Genomic DNA, 10,866 nt, shown 5'->3' with positions numbered 1-10,866 from the left:
CTTCTTTGCTGTTATGACTCTATGGGCTAGAAATTCAGTAGGCTTTGCGCCCAGTTTTCGCCCAAAGAGGGCTTTTGCGCCACTTGCTGAGCTTTCGCCGATATTCAGCGCTGCGGTAATGGCAGCGTTAGCCAGTAGCGCTGCGCCGCCACCGATGACGTCATCGGTGTGCGCAGTGCCCCGCTACCGCCCCGCTACCGGCCCGACCGCCATATTGAGTTGCGGCCGCCTCTTCCGCAGCGGCCGCAAACAGCGATCAGAAAACGGGGCCGTACTGCAGCGTTAGTGGGGCGAGTTAAGGCGGATGTGCGGACGGCCGCTTTTTCGGCGGCCGCCTGCCCGCACCTTCTTCCCCGGCCTCCTCCACCCCCCCCCCCCCCGCGGCATTGCCGGCTGTTTTCCGGGAGCCCGACACTTCTCCGTGGTGCCGGGCTCATTTGCCAGCACTAGCGAGCGGCGATCTCGCTGTTGCAGGCACCTCCCCCTTAAGAGAGGGAGGAAGGCCTGCAGTACCGCAGCCTGCCGCTCCGCAGCGGGTGACGCTGCGGCACCTAGCGCGCCGATATTCAGTTTCAGCGCCCCAAGCGGGGGCGCCGAAACCCTTGAATAGCGGCCGGCTTCGACGTGGGGCGCTGAAACTGAATTTCCGGCAGGCGCAAGTGGCTCCGCGCGCAGCGGTAACTTTTGGGCGCAAGCGAGCTGGCGGGCCCAAACTGAATTTCTAGGCCTATGACTTTTTGATCTGGGGACTGTCCATGAGGACCCAATGCACCTGACAGGGTGAACTTAGGGTCTACCATCACTATCGGATCACTGGGGAAGTTTGCAAAATGTTCTACAACATGAAAAAGATAGCCAAGTTAAGGCAAGCAAATGCCCCTTTCTTAACAAAGGCGTATGGCATATTTAGCTGATTTAAGTTTCAGTGTGTTTCTTTAGTTAGCTTGTAATGAATCAAATACTCACACATGCAAATTAATAATTGTCATGCCAGTTGGCCAGTCTATGTTATAAATTCACAGCTTTTGCAAAGCCAAAGTTGCATGAAATAATGAGAGAAGCATATCCATGAAAGGCATTAACTGCCTGTATGAACAGAGATTAGTGAATGGAAGCATCGCTCCTCATCAGGTTCGGAACCTGGGAGGTACCATATAAATCATTTTGGGGCCAATTTTCCAGGGTTTAGCAGCAAATAGCTCCTGGAACGCAGGCATAATTCATTGGAAAAGTTGGCATTAATCATTTGCCCTCACTGCCTGAATAGCACAGATCCTACATTTAATGCTTGGTATTTTTAGATAGCTGCTCTTGACTGCACCAGAAGAGGGGGCAGAAATGTACATTATATGTAATTGAATGTCAGATACACACAGCTTATAGCACCAAGCGCAGTTCATGGCCAGACTGCTCCCAGAAAAACGTTGGTGCTAATATTTCCAGAGCTGTCGTTTAGCTGCCATCTCGCTTAAAGGACTGGCTGGTATTGTCAAGAAATATATTTCTTTTTAGCTTTTTGAATTAGAAATAATTGTGATGCGTCAGTGCTTGTTGCAGAACGCTTTCAGCCTTTTCACTTACTAACAGAGGTCTTCTTTCAGAAATGTTGTGTAGATGGACTTTCAAAAAGCATTTGATAAAGTACCACATAATAGACTTGTTAGCAAAAGTGAAGCCCGTGAGATTAAAAGGCCAGTGGCTGCATGGATACAAAATTGGCTAAGAGACAGAAAGCAGAGAGTAGTGGTGAACAGTTGTTTTTCAGACTGGAGGGAAGTGTGCAGTGGTGACCCCAGGGGCCGGTACTAGGACCACTGCTCTTTTTGATGTATATTAATGACCTGGAGTTGGGTATACAGGGCATAATATCAAAGTTTGCAAATGATATGTGACGTAATAAAACTCACTACGCACTTGGTTTGAGTATAAAGCAAGGCTTTAATCAACTTGTTTCAAAACATGGAGGTCTAGTTGTACTTCACTAGTTCCTGTCTTACAAAATGTCCCTGGACAAGCTGGGCCCACGCCCGAGTATTTATACTCCTTGGACGGTGCCACCAGCTGGCCATCCAGTGTTATTTCATGAGTAGTTTCTTCATGATGATGAGATTTATAACAACATGAAACTTGGAAATGTAGTAAACAGTGAAGAGGATAATAACAGACTTCAGGAGGACATAGACAGACTGGTGAAATGGGCAGACATATGGCAGATAAAATTTAATGTATAAAAGTGTGAAGTGACTCATTTTGGTAGGAAGAATGAGGAGAGGCATTATAAACTAAATGGTGCTGTTTTAAAGGGGGTGAAAGAACCAGGAAACCTGGGAGTGTATGTACACAAGTCTTTGAAGGTGGCTGGACAAGTTGAGAAGGCTATTAAAAAGGCATACAGGATCCTTGGCTTTATTAATAGAGGCATAGAGTACAAAAACAAGGAAGTTAAGGTAAACATTTATAAAACACTGGTTAGACCACAGCTGGAGTATTGTGGACAATTCTGGGCACCACAATTTAGGAAGGATGTCAAGGCCTTAGAGAGGATGCAGAGGAGATTTACTAGAATGGTACCAGGGATGAGGGACTTCAGTTATATGGAGAGACTGAAGAAGCTGAGGTTATTCTCCTTAGAGCAGAGAAGGTTCAGGGGAGATTTGATGGAGGTGTTCAAAATCATGAAGGGTTTTGATAGAGTAAATAAGGAGAAACTGTTTCCAGTGGCAAAAGTGTCAGAAACCAGGGGACACAGATTTAAGGTAATTGGCAAAAGAACCAGAGAAGAGAGGAGGAAACATTTTTTATGCAGCAAGTTGTTATGACCTGGAATGCACTGCCTCAGAGGGTGGTGGAGGCAGATTCAATAATAACTTTCAAAAGGGAATTGCATAAATACTTGAAGTAGAAAAAAATTGCAGAGCTATGGGGAAAGTGCAGGGGAGTGGGACTAATTGGGTTGCTCTTTCAAAGAGCCGGCACAGGCATGATGGGCAAATGGCCACCTTCTGAGATGGATCAATATGATTTTTTGATTCCCTTTTTGCAAGATAGTTTCTTTGGCCAGCTGAGGACCAACAACCACAAGCCCCTGTTATAATTGCTAAAGAAATTCATCTGGGTCTCTTCTGTACCATTAACAATTGCCCTCTAACTCAGAGTAGGGATTTTCCCCACCCCCTGATCGTACCAAGTCTTCCATGCCACCATGTAGTTGAGGCCAATTCATTAAATATATTCAAGAAGGAGTTGGATATATTTCTTGAGGCTAAAGGGATCAAGGGATATGGGGAGAAAGCAGGGACAGGGTACTGAATTTGGATGATCAGCCATGATCTCATTGAATGGCGGAGCAGGCTCGAGGGGCCGAATGGCCTACTCCTGCTCCTATCTTCTATGTTTCTATGTTTCTATGTTAAGAGGTCTCACAGTCAAAACAGCAGCCTTGTCCTATTCCCACACTATCATTCTTCAAAGCCACACTTGCTCCCCCTGTTCCTCCACCTATTGTTTGGCAACACATTATCAACACTCTTCCTAGTTCTCTCCAAGGCAGCCTGTACGGTTGCCCAGAGGCCTCCTTAGTGTATTGTTGCCATCTCAGCCATGGCTCAGCAGCACAAAGATATTCACAGTGAGTAGGAATTAAAATAATTAGCAAAAACCGTCAAATTTTTGTTTCTGGTTGATAAAGTGCAGACATTACTCTCAATTATCCAAAAGCAGTTGACATAATAAAAATCAAGCTTCAATAAACAGTATAAAGGGGCTGTATTGAAGTAATTCTGGCACAGGGCATTTACTGTATCTGTCCTGTTAATGCTGCTGTCTTTAAGTGTAATGATCAGCAACATGTCATTCTAGAATGGTACACTAGGTGGAGCTGTATGTATATAAGAGTGGGCTACCCAAGATGCACTAGGCTACCCACAAGGCAGTAGTCAAGATGGATGCTGTACAAGTCCACATGGCATGAATAAAGTGACCAGCTAGAAGCTAGCTGTTCATAATGAAAACGACTAGTTATAACATGGTACCAGAAGTGGTAAAATCTGCTGAATATTGTGAAACGCGACATGGAGAATTTGAAGCCACCGGAGGGTTTGAAACTCACGGGGAATGCCGACTGCAATTGGCGGACTTTCAAACAACAATTTGAACTCTACATTGCTGCCATCGGATTCGGTATGAAGCCAGACGCAAGGAAAATAGCGTTGCTGCTCACGGTTGCAGGCCCACAGGCGATAGAGGTATTTAATACGTATTTGATCCAGAGCAGGACAGAAAAAAATTGGATGATGTGCTAAAGAAATTTGATACACATTGTTCTCCCAAAAAGAACGAAACCTATGAGAGGTACGTGTTCCGTTCACGGACACAGCAGCAAAATGAGACTTTTGATAGCTTTGTGACCGATCTGAAACTGAAAGCACAGACATGTAATTTCTCTGAACTAAAATCATCCATGATTCGTGACCAGATTGTGTTTGGTATTAATGATAAAAAGGTCAGGGAACGTTTGTTGAGAGAAACCGAACTAACGTTGGAGAATGCTGTGAAAATATGCCAAGCCAGTGAGCCAGCTCAAAAGCACACGAAGACTTTCAGTGAAATTAATAATAATGCGATTGTAGTAAGTGATAGTACTGCTGTCGGTGCTGTGTCCTACAAAGGAAAGAAACGTGGGCAGAACAGAAATGAAAAGCAATCGGAGGAAGGAATTTATAATTGTAAATGCTGTGGTTACAAACACCAGTCAGGACAATGCCCAGCATTTGGAAAAATGTGCACAAAATGTCATGGAAAGAATCACTTTGCCAAACAATGCTTTTCAAAAGTAAAAACTAAGCAAGGGCAACGAGTTAATGTGATTGAGGACACTGATTTAAGTGAGACATTTTCTGTAGGAATGGTGTCATGTGACAATATAGACAAGGATACAGAAAATGTGCAGCCCTCAGGAATGGACAATGCTGAACATAACGTTAATGCAGTAAAAGAGGACAAATGGATGATGCCACTGCAGGTAAATGGAGCATTAGTTACATTGAAACTAGACACTGGGGCAAAAGCAAATTTAATCAGTATGGGTGACATTAAAAACATGAAAGAAAAGCCCAAAATACAGAAAAAGTCAGTACTACTGAAGGACTATAATGGACAGAAAATAGATAGCTTAGGTGTATGCAGACTTAAAGTGACAGTCAAAGACAAAGTGCATCATCTCATGTTTTCTGTTGTGGCTGAAGGACTTGATTCACTACTAGGTGACAAAGCTTGTGAGGACTTAGAACTGGTCAAGAGAGTCTACCGTATAAACTGTGTCATAAGCAGACCAGATGACTCGGTGGATTCTGTAGTGAGTAATTTCCAGGATGTGTTCAAAGGATTTGGAGTTCTACCATTCACTTACAAGATCCAGCTAAAGGAGGATGCTCAGCCAGTGGTACATGCTCCACGGAGAGTTCCAGCGCCCCTGCGTGACCGGCTCAAGAATGAACTGGACAGAATGACCACACTAGGAGTCATCAGGAAAGTCGAAGAGCCAACAGACTGGGTTAACTCCATGGTATGTGTAAAGAAAAAGAACAATGATCTAAGAATATGCATGGATCCAAAGGACTTAAATGCAAACATAAAACGTGAACACTACCAGATTCCCAAGTGAGAAGAAATCACCAGTGAAACACCAGGTGCCAGATACTTCACAAAGCTCGATGCCTCACAAGGATTTTGGCAACTAAAACTGGATGAAGAAAGCACCAAATACTGTACCTTCAACACGCCATTTGGCAGGTATTGTTTCCTCAGAATGCCTTTCGGGATAATATCTGCATCTGAAATCTTTCATAGAGCAATGGAACACATAATTGAAGGTCTGGAAGGAGTTTGGGTTTATGTTGATTACATCATCATCTGGGGCTCCACACTGAAAGAACACAATGAGAGACTGACTAAAGTGCGACAGAACAAGGTAGATGAATTAGCTGTGGAAATAGAGGTTAATAATTATGATCTAATTGGGATTACGGAAACATGGTTGCAGGGTGAGCAGGGCTGGGAGCTTAACATACAGGGGTATTCAGTATTTAGGAAGGATCGACAAAAAAGAAAGGGAGGAGGGGTAGCATTGCTAGTAAAAGAGGGGATAAATGCAATTGAAAGGAAGGATATTAACTCAGTTAATACAGAATCTATATGGGTGGAGCTAAGAAATAGCGAGGGGCGAAAAACATTAATAGGAGTGGTATATAGGCCTCCAAATAGTAAAATAGAGGTTAGGGAGGGCATCACGAGGGAAATTAGAGAAGCGTGCAATAAGAGCACAGCTGTCATCATAGGTGACTTTAACTTACATATAGATTGGACTAGCCTAATCAGTAAAAATAATGAGGAGGAGGAATTCCTTGAGTGTTTAAGGGATGGTTATCTGGATCAATATGTCGAGGAACCAACTCGGGAACAGGCTATATTGGACTGGGTACTGTGCAATGAGAAGGGACTAATCAGTAATCTTGTTGTACGGGGACCCTTGGGTCAGAGCGATCATAACATGATCGATTTCTCACTCGAAATGGAGAGCGAAGAAATCGACTCAGAGACTAAGGTCCTGAATTTAAACAAGGGGAATTATGATGCCATGAGACGGGAACTGAGTAGGTCTGATTGGACAACGTTCCTGAGAGGACTGGAGGTAGATAAACAATGGCAAACATTTAAAGATAGAATGACAAAATTGCAAAAATTGTTTATACCAATCTGGCATAAAAGGAAATCTAAAAAGGTGACTCAACCGTGGATAACAGGGGAAATTAGAGACAGCATAAAATCCAAAGATAGGGCGTATAAAATAGCCAAAAAAAGCGCCAGAGCGGAAGATTGGGAACAGTTTAAGATAGAGCAAAGGAGGGCAAAGGGCATGATCAAGAGGGGCAAAATAGCTTACGAAAACAAGCTGGCGGAAAATATAAAAACTAACTCCAAAAGCTTTTATAAATATATCAAAAGGAAAAGACTGGTGAAAACCAAAGTTGGTCCATTGCAGTCAGATACGGGGGAATATATAATGGGAAATAAGGAAATGGCAGATCAACTAAATGCATACTTTGGGTCAGTCTTTACGAAGGAAGACACAAAAAACCTCCCTGGGATATCGGGAAAAATAGGGACATTGGCAAAGGAGGAACTGACGCAAATCAATATCTCTAAGGATATGGTGTTAAGGAAGCTAAAGGGATTGAAGGTGGACAAATCCCCAGGGCCTGATAACATGCATCCTAGGGTACTGAAGGAGGTGGCCCTAGAGATAGCGGATGCACTAAGGATGATTTTTCAGAATTCATTAGACTCGGGAACAGTGCCGATGGATTGGAGGGTAGCTAACGTTACCCCACTATTCAAAAAGGGGGGTAGGGAAAAAGCAGGTAATTACAGACCTGTAAGCCTTACATCAGTTGTGGGCAAAATGCTGGAGTCCATCATTAAGGATGAAATAGCGGAGCACTTAGCAAATGGGGACAGGATAGGACAGAGTCAACATGGATTTACAAAGGGTAAATCGTGCTTGACTAATCTATTGGAATTTTTTGAGGGAGTAACTGGTAGAATAGATGGGGGAGAGCCAGTAGATGTGGTGTACCTGGACTTCCAAAAGGCCTTCGATAAGGTCCCACATAAAAGATTAGCATGGAAAATTGAGGCTCATGGGATAAAGGGGAAAGTTTTGGCGTGGATAGGGAACTGGCTGTCAGATAGAAAACAGAGAGTTGGAATAAACGGCTCATTTTCTGAATGGCAGGCAGTAACAAGTGGGGTACCACAGGGATCTGTCCTGGGCCCCCAGCTGTTCACAATTTACATTAATGACCTGGATCAGGAAGTCGGATGCAGCATTTCCAAATTTGCAGACGACACTAAACTAGGAGGTGGGGTGGGCTCAGAGGAAGAGACCAGGAAGCTCCAGAGCGATTTGGACAGACTGGGCGATTGGGCGGATAAATGGCAGATGCACTATAATGTGGACAAGTGCGAAGTTATCCACCTTGGGTGCAGGAACGGGAGGGCAAATTATTATTTAAATGGCAATAGATTGGGAGAGGGGGAAGTACAGAGAGACCTGGGTGTTCTTGTACACCAGTCACTGAAGGCGAGCATGCAGGTGCAACAGGCGGTCAAGAAGGCAAACGGTATGCTGGCCTTCATAGCAAAAGGGTTAGAATACAGGAACAGGGATACCTTGCTGCAGCTGTACAGGGCACTGGTGAGACCACACCTCGAGTACTGTGTACAGTTTTGGTCGCCTCATCTGAGGAAGGATGTTCTTGCCATGGAGGGGGTGCAGCGGCGATTCACCAGGCTGATACCAGGAATGGCGGGAATGACCTATGAGGAGAGACTATGTAGTTTAGGGATGTACACACTGGAGTTTAGAAGATTGAGAGGGGACCTCATAGAAGTGTATAAAATTCTGACAGGTCTAGACAGACTGGATGCAGAAGGAATGTTTCCCTTGGCGGGTGAGAACAGAACTAGAGGACATAATTTAAGGATAAGGGCTAAACCATTTAGGACAGAGATGAGGGGGAATTTCTTCACTCAGAGAGTGGTGAACCTGTGGAACTCATTGCCACAGAGGGCAGTGTACGCCAGCTCATTAAATATATTTAAGAGGGAATTAGATATATTTCTACGGGCAAAAGGGGTTAAGGGTTACGGAGAGAAGGCGGGGACGGGATACTGAATTAAAGGATCAGCCATGATCTCATTAAATGGCGGAGCAGGCACGAAGGGCCGAATGGCCTACTCCTGCTCCTATCTTCTATGTATCTATGTATGTAACTTACGCCGGAATGGACTGAAACTCAACAAAGCCAAGTGTCAGTTTGGCGTCCAGGAAGTCACTTTCCTAGGAGATAATCTATCTGGTAAAGGAATAGAGCCAGATATGGAAAAAGTAAATGCCATATACAACATGCCCCGGCCCACTGACAAAAAAGGAGTGCTACGCATCATGGGGATGATAAACTTCATTGGAAAGTTCATTCCTAACTTGTCAGCCAAGACAGCCTGTCTGCGAGACCTGCTACATAAAACAAATGAGTTCGCATGGACAGAAAGACATGAACAAGAGTGGATGAACCGCAAAACAGTGCTGACAACCACACCTGTACTCACCTTCTTTGACCCAACAAAGAGAATCAAAGTGTCAACGGATGAATCAAAAGATGGCCTAGGCGCGGTCTTGCTACAAGCAGAGGGTGAAGATGGGAAGCCTGTTGCCTATGCCTCCAGGTCTATGACTGATTCTGAGTGTCGATATGCCCAGATTGAAAAGGAATGTCTAGGCTTGGTAGTTGGACTAGAAAAGTTCCATGGCTACATATATGGACTTCCCACCTTCACAGTTGAGACAGACCACTGCCCACTGGTTGCCATCATAAAAAAAAAAATCTGAATGAGATGTCTCCAAGGATTCAACGACTCATGATGAAGCTGCAAAGATATGACTTTGAATTGATCTACACACCAGGCAAACACATAGTGTTAGCAGATGCACTATCCCGAGCACCCACAATGAGTCATGTGAGCTCTACTGAAGAAGACGTGGATGTTCATGTGAGTATGGTCACTGCTGCGCAGCCCGTGTCAGACACAAAATCAAAGCAAATAGCAGAAGAAACAGTAAAAATACAGGCCTAGAAATTCAGTTAGGGGCGCGCAGCTCGCCTGGGCACCGGAATTACCGCTGCGCGCGGAGCCACTTGCGCCAGCGGGATATTCAGTTTCAGCGCCCCAAGTGGAAGCCGGCCGCTAAACAAGGGTTTTGGCGCCTCGCTTGGGGCGCTGAAACTGAATATCGGCGTGCAAAGTGCCGCAGTGCCACCCACTGCGGCACGGCAGCCTGCGGTACTGCAGGCCTTCCTCTCACTCTTAAGGGGGAGGTGCCGGCAACAGCGGGATCCCCGCTCGCGAGTGCCGGCAAATGAGCCCGGCACCAAGGAGAAGTGCCGGGCTCTCTGGAAACAGCCGGCAATGCCGCGGGGGGGGTGTAGGAGGCCGGGGACGGAGGTGCAGGCAGGCGGCCGCTGAAAAAGCAGCCGGCCGCACCTCCACCTTAACTCGCCCCACTACCGGCACAGGTAGGCCCCGTGTACCGGTCGCTGTTTGCGGCCGGCGCGGAGGAGGCGGCAGCAACCAAATATGGCCAGCGGGGCGATAGCGGGGCGCTGCGCACACCAATGACGTCATCGGTGGCGGCGCAGCGCTACTGGCTAACGCCGCCATTAGCGCCCCGCTAAATATCGCGGTAGGTTTGCACAGTGGCGCAAAAGCCCTCTTTGGGCGCAAACTGGTGGCGCAGGCCACTGAATTTCTAGGCCACAGTGTTACAAACAGTAATACAGAACATTCATCATGGTTGGCCAAAAGGTTCCTGTCCAAAGTACTATCACATAAGGTCATAGTTGAGTGTCGCAAGTGGACTATTACTAAAACAGAACAGAATAGTCATTCCACAGGATCTACGTCAAGACATGCTCAAAAGGATTCATGAGGGACACCTCGGAATTGAAAAATGCAAAAGGAGAGCAAGAGACACTGTTTATTGGCCTGGCATAAATAAGGACATTGAGAACATGATAAGCGAATGTGAGACATGTCAGAAACACCAAAACAAACAAGCAAAGGAACCAATGATAGTAGCTGACTTACCAACAGCACCATGGCAAAAGGTTGGTATGGACCTTTTTCATTTGAATGGTAAAGAATATCTAATAGTGATTGACTACTATTCTAACTATACAGAGATGGCGCTGCTCTCAAGCAAGCAGTGTCATAATGCATGTTAAATCCATCTTCGCCAGACATGGAATT

This window comes from Somniosus microcephalus, chromosome 23, assembly GCF_052327205.1.
Source record: "Somniosus microcephalus isolate GS21.2 chromosome 23, FLI_Smic_1.0, whole genome shotgun sequence".
Lineage (NCBI taxonomy): Eukaryota > Metazoa > Chordata > Chondrichthyes > Squaliformes > Somniosidae > Somniosus > Somniosus microcephalus.
The sequence above is the reverse complement of the archived record's forward strand: the minus strand, read 5'-3'. Positions refer to the sequence as shown.